This window comes from Solea solea, chromosome 11 (genome assembly GCF_958295425.1).
Source record: "Solea solea chromosome 11, fSolSol10.1, whole genome shotgun sequence".
NCBI lineage: Eukaryota > Metazoa > Chordata > Actinopteri > Pleuronectiformes > Soleidae > Solea > Solea solea.
In genome coordinates this window covers 20694260-20707254 of record NC_081144.1, presented here as the reverse complement: position 1 = coordinate 20707254, position 12995 = coordinate 20694260, and the positions used below count along the sequence as shown (strand labels likewise).

General features: G+C 43.4%; 1 protein-coding gene across 3 annotated transcripts in view; it reads right to left on the bottom strand.

The window, feature by feature from the left end:
* LOC131468457 (plexin-A1-like) overlaps positions 1-12255 on the bottom strand; it is a 248997-nt gene extending 236742 nt beyond the window's left edge. For 2 of the 3 annotated variants that reach the window (XM_058642727.1, XM_058642730.1), the window contains exon 1: positions 12064-12255. The gene's annotated coding sequence lies outside the window, so the exon portion shown is untranslated. The remainder of the gene's footprint in view (positions 1-12063) is intronic. The other variant, XM_058642728.1, reaches the window with a different exon arrangement.
* Positions 12256-12995: the final 740 nt, after the last annotated feature.

Here is a 12995-nt window from a genome sequence, read left to right as displayed (position 1 = left end):
AAGCATGTGAAAAGCGGCACGTGGAAGTATGTTAGAGTCTTCATCTTAAATAGAGTGCTGAACAAATCTGCAAAGACAATCAATGGTGTAGCTGTTAGCGCCACTCAAGTGAGGCAGCCGAGGAGGCAACACAACAAGTGTTCAACCTCACGTGACGTAATGTTGGTGGGGGAAATGTCTGAATACCTTAACCTGATAGGCCGTTATCATTCAAACTTCATTTTTGGGAGAAAAGTTGCAACTCTATGACTTATGATATCTAGGAATTCAGAGAAAAAGAAGGGGCATCAGTGCTGCATTGGTATAGCTGCAAAACTCAAGTCTGTATTCAACACACGTAACATGACCTCAGTCTTCTAGCTGCAGCCGAGCAGGTCATCCCCGTCTCAGTCGTTCACTTCCAGAGAGAATTTCTCAACCATGAAGAGGAGAAGTGAATTTTATCTTTCTTTCGGCAATAAGTATTTTGCACAACAGATTTCTGTATACAGTCAATTTACAGCGACTGAATGTCATGACTGTCAATATCTATAACAGGTCCATCTACATATGGTGCACTTTAGGGTTTAGTGCCTTGCCCAACGACAAATCAGCATTCAGCCTTCGGGTTAGAAGACAATCCACCTCCTGAGCCACATAAAAATAGAATTAATCGGCAAATATCATACTTGTGTCACATTTTCAGGGAGGGGAGGAAATAAATTCCTCACCTGGAATAACAATCACTGGATCCCAGTGGCTTCCAGTGGAGGTAAACCGGTCCCAACGCAAGAAAAGCAAAGATATCCAGGCGTTTAATTTACGATGCAAGGATGTTCACTGGATCTTTTTTCTCAAGGAACAAAAAAATATTCCACTGCCACAACAACACTCACGCTCCAAGTTCTGATGATGAACTGAGGATTTGCTCTATATTCCTGCAGGACGTTGCAGTCCTACCAGCCACTAAGTCACTCTTAAATAGCACCACAAGCAGCAATTCCTCAAACAAACACACTTCTCCTCTCTCCCACTCTGTATTTCTCTCCATGCAACAGTTTCCTTTTCCCCGGTCCCGAGCATCAGCATGCAGAGAAAAACCTATCTGTAATCCCCTGCTGCTCAGCTCTGGAACTGTCTGGCTGCCCCATGGTAGTTATAGGTCACTCACAAACAGATGCACACACACACACACACACACACACTTCTTCAAAGGCTTATACATGCACAGACACACACACACACACACACACACAGCCAGAAGCACAAATGCACAGACTACAAGCATGACGGTGTGGTTGGTATAGGTCATAGTATTTATTGTACATCTCTCTCTCTCTCTCACACACACACACACACACACATTCCAGCATGTGACAGAGAATGCCAGTCTTCATCGCGCCCCGCTGTTTAACCCCTTCTAATCCCTTTGGAGTGGCAGAGCTTTATGGTCTATTCACACTCTTTCATGCTTCTCTCTCTCTCTCTCCTAGAACCATCCGCAGGGCAGCTGTGGCAAAACGTCACACATGTGGAATAGACTCGTCACAACTAATGTACGCCGACATCTGGAGAGACCAGGAAGAAACTGAAACTGCTTTTTTTTCCCCTTAGATTAAGGGAAAATGTAAGGAGGCAAATGTATCTATTTTTAATGAGGGTCAAATTGAAACATTTGTCTTTATTGAGTTGAGTTTCAATGACCCGGATCTAGGGTTTATCTTCTTGTCATCACGTGATACCAGTCATTGTGAGTCAGTGAGTGTGATAAACACACAATAGAGAGATGACAAAAGACAAATGTGGTAACAGGATTGTTTAAAATAGAGCTGTTAAAGCTCACAGAGTGTTACAAACATGGTTTTGAAATGTTAAAATGTGCCAAACGCGTCAGTTAAATCACATATACTTCTTGTTGGGGTTTAAAACTAAATTATTTATCAGTTATTTAGAGAGGAATAACTAACACTTTACAGGCATCTGCAACACTGCACCATACACACAAAGGCACACTCCAGTGCAGGTATGGATGGACTGAGTTAATAATGGAATACGACAGAGGAAGAAACAATGGAGTTGAATTCCCTGTACACAGAGGAGCCAGTCAAGTACATCAGCACACACTGGAAAAATGAAATGTTGTGTTCAACAGCCCCGCAAAACTGCTCAGTTTCCTCGGTTTCACAAGAGGAAAGAATTCAAAGTGTGTGTGACATGAAACACACACACACACACACAATTGCTGAAAAACAAACCCCATAGCTACACACAAAAACATGCTGACTCAAACACACACACACACATAATATTTCACACAAGCCGTTTCACAAAACCACACGCATAAACACTCAAACACTCCCACTGCATACACACATGCAAACACACACTCACAAGCACAAACCGTGGAAGTGTGTGTGTGTGTGTGCAGTGAATGGCTCCATTTCTCTCATTAGGGAGAAGGAGCTGCCTGCAGCAAAGCCTCCTCTAGTCAGTCTGCTGAGATCTTTAAAACCAACAATACTTGTCAGACTGAGGGAAGGAGGGAGAAATACAACAGTCAAACATGGGAACTACAGTGGAAAAGCAGATGACAAGTATGAATGGAAGACAGCGTTGAAGTGAGAGGAGCACAACGGTGGTTTAAGGGAGTTTCAGACTAAACCTGGACTGAAATGTCAAGATTACGCAGGGATGTGATAATGGAAAATACAAACTGAGAATATCGAAGAATATATGAGAGCAGAGAGGATATATTCTGTACTAAATATGCTATAAGACAATATAGTGGTGCTGTGCAAGAGGGCTGTGCGTAAGGACCAGGACAAACGTTAATGAGACAACGGTACTGCGGCTAAAAGGCCAAATGTACGTCTTCAAGGAAAAAAAACACAGAAACAATAGGAAGGTGATAAAAACCTTGTTTTCCTTACATGCAAAGCAAATTGATAGCGTGTGGTCTAACATTGTAGGCAATAAAAGAGTTTGGTTGTTAAAACATCACAGCGTGTTGTCTTTAAATGTCTAAAGTGGACTAATGTACCTACTGATGCAAGGTGAGAAATAGCAAAATTGAAAAAAAAACAAAAAAACGATAGATATTGTTTCTGCTGTTGCATTTAAAACAGAATAATTATTTTCTCTTTTTCAAAGCCCAGTGAATTTCCAGGATGCATGACAAAGAGAATAAGAGCGAGCGAGGCCGACGGAGAATAAAGAGATGTGGAGAGACACACAAAATAACAGCACACAATACCTAAGCCACAGAGAAAGGAAAAGGAGAGAAATGGAAATAGGCACAAGAAGAGAAAATAATAGACAGCCCCATTAGGCTGAGGTTATTGAGTAAATTCATCTCACTAGACAAAGGCGCCTCCTCTGCTTGTGTCACTGTTGCTTTCACCAAACTCAACATTTTCTCTCCAATTTTAGACCATTTGCAACCCCACATATCTGTTAAAAGCTAAAAGTGTCCAGCCGCATTGCCTTAAAAAGGCTTCCCATCCATCACCACCACATAAAGGTAGCTATACACGGGGCGATTTCAAAGGCCAGGAGAGACGTCTGAGATCTGCTGCTTTCAAACAGCAAACCACAAGATGCCTCGGATGGATGTTTTTTGACCCTGTGGTTTACTTTGTTGTGAGAAAGTGGAAAACATCCACGATCAACGTTACACTGTTACTGTGTCTTATCAACCATAGACTTCTTTCAGACGGAGCACGAGGGAATTTGAAGCTGGCAGAATCCTTGTATGAAGACAAAGAAGGAAGAACAGAAAGAGAAAAGGATTGGAAGGACTTCTCTCTTGGCGCTAAAACTGAGTGGAGAAAGCTCATTTCTCAACTCAAGCAAGACATTCATCCATCACAACAAAGCAAAAAACCTGGTACCTTTGAGCAGCGCATGTTTACTCTACTTCATCTGAATGTGAAAACACTTATCTGTCTGCACCAGAAGCTTTAGATGTTGCTTGAAAATGACAAAGTCATGGCGTCCATCTGTTGGGACCAGTCTTGTATAAAGTACTTGAAAGCGATACTTGAGCAAAGGTACAAGTATCTTACCAGAAAATTACTTTGGTAGAAGTTAAAGTCACCTTTTAGAATATTACTTGAGTAAAAGTCTTAAAGTACCTGACATATATGGCGCATTTCCACCGGCTCTACTTGCCTCGCCACGGTTTAAGTAGCGTTTCCACTGGCCTTGTACCTGGTACCAGGTACTATTTTTAGTACCTGCTCCGGCGAGGTTCCAAGCGTGCTTAAGCAGGTACTATGCGATGATTGGTCAGACTGCCGGCCGCTCACAGTCCCGTCACAGGAAGAGACCTCCCACACACAAATCAAGCCGAACGGCGCCAAACTGTAGATCACTTAAAACTACTTAACAATCCTAACAACGTGGGTTAATCTCCAACAACTACCAGCGAAACCTCTATATTTAACAGGAGTCTTTTAAAGTGACACTCAGCCGTGCAGTGATGACTCCGCCCACGTTAAGTAGGTACTTTTTTGTAGTGGAGATGCAACTTTATCGTGCTGTGCCGAGGCGAGGCGAGTAGAGCCGGTGGAAATGCGCCATTACTGTACTTAATTATCAAAAGTAATTTTCTGATACTTAAGTACTGTTTCAATTAACACCATTGGCTTCTTCTAGGTGTTTTTCAAGCATGTTCAGATGTGGGAACAGACCCTAAGACACTGGGTGCGTGTGGATAATCTTGCTTTACACTAGGCACACATCGATTGATCAATCAATTGATCAGAGCATCAATACTGCCTGTGTGAGACACAACTGCCCAGCCACGCACCTCTCACAGCAACATGATCTTTTACCACATTATCAAAGTCTATATCTATCTCTTATGTCAAAAATAACACAAATATTTGTAGCACCAATGGATGTACAGCTTCTTACCGAGCATTTAGTTGAGTACAGATAAATGTTTGGAGGGTTCAAAAGAATGTTTTTTATGATGTTCAAAGGCAAACCCTACTGTATGTAAAACATAGAAGAAGCTCCACAGCAGATTTGCACCCTGTGAGCACAGAGCTGCGTCAGACACAGCAGAACAGCAGCGCAGCGGTCACGTACCGCGCACACATCCAATGTGAACCCAGCGTAAGGATGCAAAAAACTGGCGGGGCGTCCTTGATCAAAACCCAGAACCTGGAGGGTTATACTTTCCTTTCATAATGAGAAGCAGGAGACACAATAGAGGACACAACGCACGCGGTTCTCTCGTCCCGTTTCTCAAACACGCACGGACCAAACCCTTTGGCCGTCACCTCCCCCCACACACACACACACACACACACACACACACACGCAGGTCTGAGACTGACTAAGCACTCAATAAAATGAGATGAGCCCCGATGTCCATGAGCCGTGCTGTGTGAGTGAGACGAGTGTGGGAGTGACACGGCACTCACTGACTCAGCATTTCGGTGCCGTCACTCCTGTCATTTCACAGCAGTTTCTTCCCAGTGAAGCCGAGTGGGACCCGTCAGCATCCCTCTAGAAACGTCTGAAGTGCAAGATCGATGACACCGACTGTTCACCCTGTATTTTCCCCAGATGGCAAAGTGTTTCTACTGGCCGTGTAATGAAACAATAATTATGCAAATGCTGTCTTTTAAGTTTGTTTTGGCCTCTTTTTTTTTATTAAAGTGGTATATGAATAGCAACAGGACCCCTGGAGAGCTTTGTATTAGCCCACAGTGGAAATCAGGCACTACTGAGCTGTGGCGTCACAGCGGGTGGAACCAAACAGTTGAGTAAACCTGAATTTGGCACCGCCATGAAAGTAAAGTTACTGCACACCCAGGACTTTTTTTATTCTTAGGTTACCAACAGGTCATACTTTATAAGGCACTTTATCTTGCAACTTCATTGCCAGAAGATTGCTTCTGTGGAAACATCTCTCACCCAACATTTGATAATGAGGTTACTTCATTACACTATTTCTACTGAGTGCTGAATTAGCAGAGATTATACCATGCACAAGCGATAATACCCAGCACGTATCAGATTAAATTAATCTGGGTGTTGTATTTATAAAATCATGGAATATAATTAACGTTTGTTGTTGCAGTCGTGCTCTTTAAGGACGTCACCACTGTCACTCCTGACTTCCTGCTGCACTGAGGTCAGAGCCTTAACACTGAACATGATTAGCAGATGTAATACATCTATTATATGAATAACTGCATCACATCATTATGTGCACTATAGCATAAACTGATATTATCCTGGAGTGCCACTGTGATAATCTTGAAGAAAGACAGATAAACGCACTGAATATAATGCTGATCATTGTCAACAGACAAAACATGGGAAAAAACTCCCATGTCCATGTCTCTCTGAATATCTATTAGCCATTTCTTCGCAATATTCCTCTCTCATCACTGCTTTGAATTCTAAAGACTAGAATTCTAGGTCCACAACCTCTAACACCTAGTATATTTGCTTCCCTCCATCCCCTCCTCGTTCTCCGAGTCCTCTCATCTGAGTCACATTGTCAGGAAAACCATCTTTCTCTCGCTCTCTGCCTCACTGCTTCCAGCTCCTCTTTATATTCTTCTTTTTCACTTCTTCCTTGCTCCAGTTGTTTTCTCCACTGTCTCCACGTTGCTTTTCGCGCTTATTTTCTTTCTCTTCAATTTCTGATGTATCTCGCTCATCAGAGGTCAGAACAAACACGTCATGCATTTGGTTTAAAGCATTTCCAGTATTTGTTGGATTAGATTGCGTGGTGTGAGAGAGCGTGATCAAAGGCTCGGACTAGTGGACGCTAGAGCTGAAACAGTTAATCGATGATGAACTATTTTGATAATCGATTCATCGGTTCGAAGCTTTTTTCATGATTAAAACAAGATTTCCGATTGTTTAAGCTTCTTAAATGTGAATATTTTCTTAATTTTTTTGCCAAAGAACATCTGATTTCAGATGGTGGCTTTACTTCCTGTTGAAAAAAATATATAGCTTTTAATGAGTTGAGGATTATGAGTCAGCAACTGTTTTCCTTATAATGACACCGTATTCTTTCGTACCTTTTCGATGAGCAATCAGTATTAAACCAAACTAAATTAATATTTAACTCCGCATTCCCAACTCCATTTTCCCTGGAAATGCATAAATCCTAGGAGATTGCGTTTTCATTTTTGCAACTCCCCAATGGTTTGAAGGGTTAGAGAGAAATAAAACATCTGCCGTTGCCTTTTCAATTTGATCTGCTCACCCCTCCATCATTCCAATCCCTTTCATCTCTTCACTTCTCCTCTCCCTCCTCCAGGGAACCACAAGCAAACATCACAGAGCATACTGTATATTACCACTTTCAGGTGTCTTCTCACTTTCACAGACACCAGTTATTCCTCTTCTTTCCCACTTTGGAGCTTAAAAAATCCCCTGTTCGTTTTGCATCTCTTCTCTAGTTGTCAAGTGAATCACTTTTATAGCAGCACATCTTCACACTGCAAAACAAAAGTGCCCCCCCCCCCCCCTCCTCCTAATCCTGCCGATCCTGATGCTGTCAGCCATGTTCAATTCTGTCCCCACAGGAAGTGACAGATGTTTGAGAGTGTAACTCAAAGTCTGTCGCACGCACTGCAGAAAATTGAACTTTCTAATAATGAATGTGTGGACGTTATTGTCCCTTTTGTGTCATTTGGTGCAAAAATCACCAGACATCATGCAGGTTTTTTTTAAAATAATCTGCTTTGCAACACTGTGATATGCCATTTCTGGATATTGGCTTTCTAACAGTTGAGCAGTTTCCTCTCTCTGAGACTATAAAGGAGCACACTTTAATATATGACTTTCACTGTATCCCTGTAGAAGAACTTTAGATGAACACAACAGAAAAGAACGTTCAGAAACCTATTCAGCATATACTAGAACAGGTTTTTTGGACAGGCATTATACGGAAGACGCCTAACTTCTTCTTCATGGTCCAGAATTTAGAGTTTAAGTTTGCAGTGAGAAACTTTTGGTGTTTTTGTTACTGCGGATGTTATTATTCTGTCTTTGTGTGTTCATTCTTCAGTTCATCCTGTTTGCAGCCGTCTCACTTTACTAGTGCAATGGCGTTGTTGCCTCCATCTGTCTTGACATGAAATGAATGACTGTTTCCAGCGTGTGAATGTCGCCTGGTAACACCAGATCTAAACACCAGGTCTAAACACCACTAAACTGAGAGAAACAGAGCCGTGTGAATCACCACTGCGTGAACTATCGGACATTTGGTTATATGTGAACGTTACATATTCAACATCAGAGAGTCCGCATCGATCTTCAAGAATAGGTACACAGAGTATGACGCAAAAGAGTCTCGCTGCACGGATGTGTCCTTCTTTCTCGACTCGCTTGCGCTTATTTCTGCACCCCCACACATCTCATCCCTGCCTGGGAAGACTCAATCCAGAGGAGGAGTACAGATAAGACGAGGCAGATCTGCATCTGAAAGCCATGTACGGGAAAAAAAAAAACAGGAATGAAGCACTCTAACTTTGACCTTGGCCCTGCACCAAACATATACAAGAAGAGGAGGAAAGTAAAGGCAGGATGTCCGAGTGCGTGTGTGTGAAATGTGGAGACGTGCTCATCGGACCAATGTTGCAGCAGGAACAGGAAATGCGCACACACACACACACACACACACACACACACACACACACAGACAACGCACACATTCTCAGTGATTTTGTTCAGTTGCATATTGTTATATGGGGCGTGCGTGCAAATACCCACATGCAGTATGTTCACGCGCTCATTACTGCTGCCTCAACTGTTCAGACAGTGCAGAACATAAATGCAGAAATTGGCCATTTGGGACAACAAACACAAGCTGTATGGTTTGCAGCAGCAGCAGAAGAAAATGGGTTGCTGAAATTATTTTAATTGCTGACAAAACAATGGCAGAATTATCCCTGCTTACACCAGGATTGGGATACAACTGCCCCATCCACCCACACCCCCACTCAGATCACTTGAAAATCATAAACGCGGTTGCAAAGGATAATTAAGCTTCTTGCAAGTCCTATTTCCAAACATTGAAAGCAAGTGTTCGCGACGCGGCAAGCGTGTAAAAGCGGCTGCCACCTTTGTCTTGCAGCTACCCGTCACATCTGTGCAGCATCGCATCTTCTCTCCCACTTACATCAGAAATGATTTCAATCCACCTTGCCCTGTTTGATCTGCTGTGGCCTTTCACTGCGGAGGCGGCATCAAAAAGATGGTGGGAACTTAAAAGCGCCATCGCCCCTCTCTTGCTCTCTCTCTCGAATGACGAGCCGAGAACACTTTCTGTGGCTGATCAGGAATAAACAAGACAAATTGGTTCATCTCCCATATAATAGTCCATGCTGCATGTTCAGTTTCTGCCGTCATGTATCCATCCAGTTCAAATCTGATATGAAAATCATGGTCTTTTAGACGTTCAGACCTTGACCATGATCATTAACATAGGCTTGTTCTGGTAGATTTAAGGGACAGTGACAGCACACAAGTGTCTATCTAATCTCCACAATGATCCTCTCTGTAAATGCTGGACTATTGTTATGGGTGAGACTGACAGGGAAATATCCAGCAAGACCTTCAGCTTTGGAATTTAAATAATAACTTACATCATACTGTACAACACTACAATAAAGTGTTGTACAGTATGACTCAGTCTGCTTACATGGTGGTTTGACCATCTTCTGCTCACAGCTTAGAGCGTGGACTTAGCACTGCAGGGTTGTGACTCCTGTGCCTGATTTTAATTTAGATTTCAATGAAGCCACGCTGAATTAAAACCTGCAGCTACATAATTCATGTCCGTGACAGGGCGTCCTTCCTCGGGGGCATTCCACAAACTGAAACAGTTAAAAAAAAGGAGCTAAACTGATCTGTTTTATTGTCATTTTATATCGCACTGCTCCTCCCTGGATTATTTATGACTAGCATTTGCGGTATGTGGCTGCTCGATCCAGACGGACCGCAGGGTGCACTGTCGATCGTCTGGTGCTCTGGTCTCAGCTGGGGTCTGAGCCACTGAGGTCTGACAGCGCAGACACGGCACAAGCACATACTCACACACACACGCACGCACATTCACTCACTCCCTGAGATGATTGGTGCCTTCATCCAAACACAATGGCTTCCCCACTGGACAAGGCGGTGAGCCTGCTGAGTCCACTCTCACTTATAATGTGGCTCATAAACTCAGTGAGTGCCACAACAACAGACTTGGTCAAGAGCGAGAAACAGGGATTCATACATGAACACAGAAAGGGGCCATTCACATAAAAAAAACCCTTATGAAAACGTACTGTGAAGTAACTCCATCATCGGTTCACGTTGAAATGATTCTACATGTTGATAAATTGATTTAAAAAATTGCAGGTTAATCCTACATGGTCACATAAAACTACTTCAGACAACCTTCAGACACTGCAACACATCCCCCTGCAGGACCATAAACAGCTCCCTCAAAAATAATATTAGTCATACATTTTGCCTTAAAGTGTGTGACTGCACGGCCGACACTTGAATCACAGGAAAAGTGTCATCCTTTAGATATGAGGGGGAATTATTGGTGACAGCACTCACAGAATATCTATGATGCACAGAAAGGTGGCTGCAAAGTGCGGAGGGAAAGGATGAGCTTCTCTATGAACAAATGAATAATAAAAGACTCCCAAGAATACACCAGGTAATTAGGTTGCAGGCGGCTCAAGGCACATGAAGCACCGCTGTCTTCATCGCAGTCCGATTATGGCAAATTTCGGGCGAGAACCTCTGAGAGACGCAGTGTGTTTGCGGATTATAATGGGAAGCAATGTGTTCCACAGTTATTATGTCACCGTAACCATGCAGGCAGTCACTTTGGATGTCACGCCTGGCCAGCAAATTGGAGGTGATGTAGAGGGTCTCTGTCTTATCAACGCGTCCCAGCACAGGAACATCATCATGACACACATGCACAGTTAAAAGGAGAGGGGAAAGAAAGTCTTTCTTCCCCCAGACATCTCCTCCAGAGCTCCCACACCATCACACACACACACACACACACACACACTTTCTCACAAGTTCACCCCTGAGTGAGATAAGAAGGGAGAGGAAAGGAGATGAGAGGGAAACACACACACATTCTCTCTTCTTCACACACACACTGAAGAGATGTATTTTTATATATATATATATATATATATATATATATATATATATATATATATATATATACACACACATACACGTTTGGCACCGCCTGCCTCACCTCACCGACGCATTCCAAGTCAAAATAAAATTCATAAGGTGACACAAAACTGTCAGAGCACGTTGATGCGACTTCAAAGTGACTGCGCAACGTGCAAGCCTCGCGCGCGCACACATAAATATAAGACTTTACACACACACACACACACACACACTAGCTGACATGCATGCACGCGCACAGTGGACGCAAACTGTGTTTTCCAACTTACTCGTGCCCAGATGGCACTCATGAGATTAAAACACAACTGTGTCTATGAATGCTAAACTGCAGCAATGTCCTTATGAGAGCTCGTGAGTGCGTGATGCTCAGCGTTATTATTAGTATTATTATTATCATTATAGCGACAGCCTCTGTGAAAACTCTAGTGATCTGACACAAACATGAGGAACATAAAACATTTCACACACCAGCAGCGCTCACTGACATCCAAAAAAAGAACAAATCCGCAGTTCCTTACCAATGAAGTGAAGCAAATGTTCAGCTTTAGCACAACTCGACCAGTTCCAACACTAGAAGTAACGCTCATACACTTTGATCCGCAACCTCTGCGCGCGTCTGATTGTGTGCACGTGAAGCGCAAAATATGACACAATACGAAACCTGTTAATCTCCCGCAGCACTTGATTGGTCCATGTCCTGTTCGGAGCGAGGGAAGGAGACGGGCGTCCGCGGAGGGTACGAGGGAGAACAAGGAGAGAGGAAGGGTCGAGGAGGGAGAGGAATGTCATCAACATGTAGGATGTTGGATGTGTGTGGGGGGGGATAACAGCTCCAAGCTGAGCAGAGAGATGATGAAGAACCACAAAAAGTTTGGCGGTACTTACTGACCAAAGCGTCCTTGGCGTACGTCCTGTTTCTTTCTTTATTAGGATGGAAGAGTTGCAGCAGGAGACATTGTCATTCCCGGCGGGTTCCTCAGTCAGACGCCAGCGATGGCACCGGTTCCAAAGCTCAGCTCTGCAGATCCGTGCGCACAGGAGAGCAGCGCTCAGCATGAATGGGAGCCGAGCTGCGGTTTGACTCCGGCATCCCTCTGATGGGGAGAGAGAGAGAGAGAGAGAGAGAGAGAGTTGAGCGACAGGAGTGCGCCCCCTGGCTGCATAACTGCGTTACAGTGGATCATCCCGACGCACCGCTCCTTGGCGCGCATAGGTGGCAGCATTGTACCCGGCACAGACTCTCTGTTGTGCCCAGTGAGATACAGAATGCTGTTCTCGTGGTCAGACTGAGGCTCATAAATAACATGATAAAGTTGTTTTACAGTTTTACAGGCTTATTATTTGATATACGCTCGATTAAAGGCTGCTGTTATCCATCTGTCATCATAGAGATGCACACACAGTGACACTGCTGTGCTCTGTCTCACCTGCTGTGTGTGCGTGTGTGTGTGTGTGTGTGTGTGTACCTGGTATTCCTCGTGTTGTGGGGACGTAAATGTGTTTATACAGTCCCATTATGGCGATAAAAACCAAGTTCCCATAATATAAATGACTACATGTAAGGTGAAGACATGTTTTTAAAGTTAACCATTAAAGATAAGTTTAATGGTTAAAGTTAGAGTAAGTCTCATTCAAGGAAATTAATGTAAGTCAGTGTATGTGTGTGTTCTTGTATTTGTGCTATGTGAGGACCAACAATAAAAACCATAAGGAGTGAGGACATTTTGGCAAAGTGAGGACATTTTGGCTGATCCTCACATCTTTAAAGGGCTTTTGGGGGGTTAAGACCTGCTTAGGCATTTAGTTGTGGTAGGTTA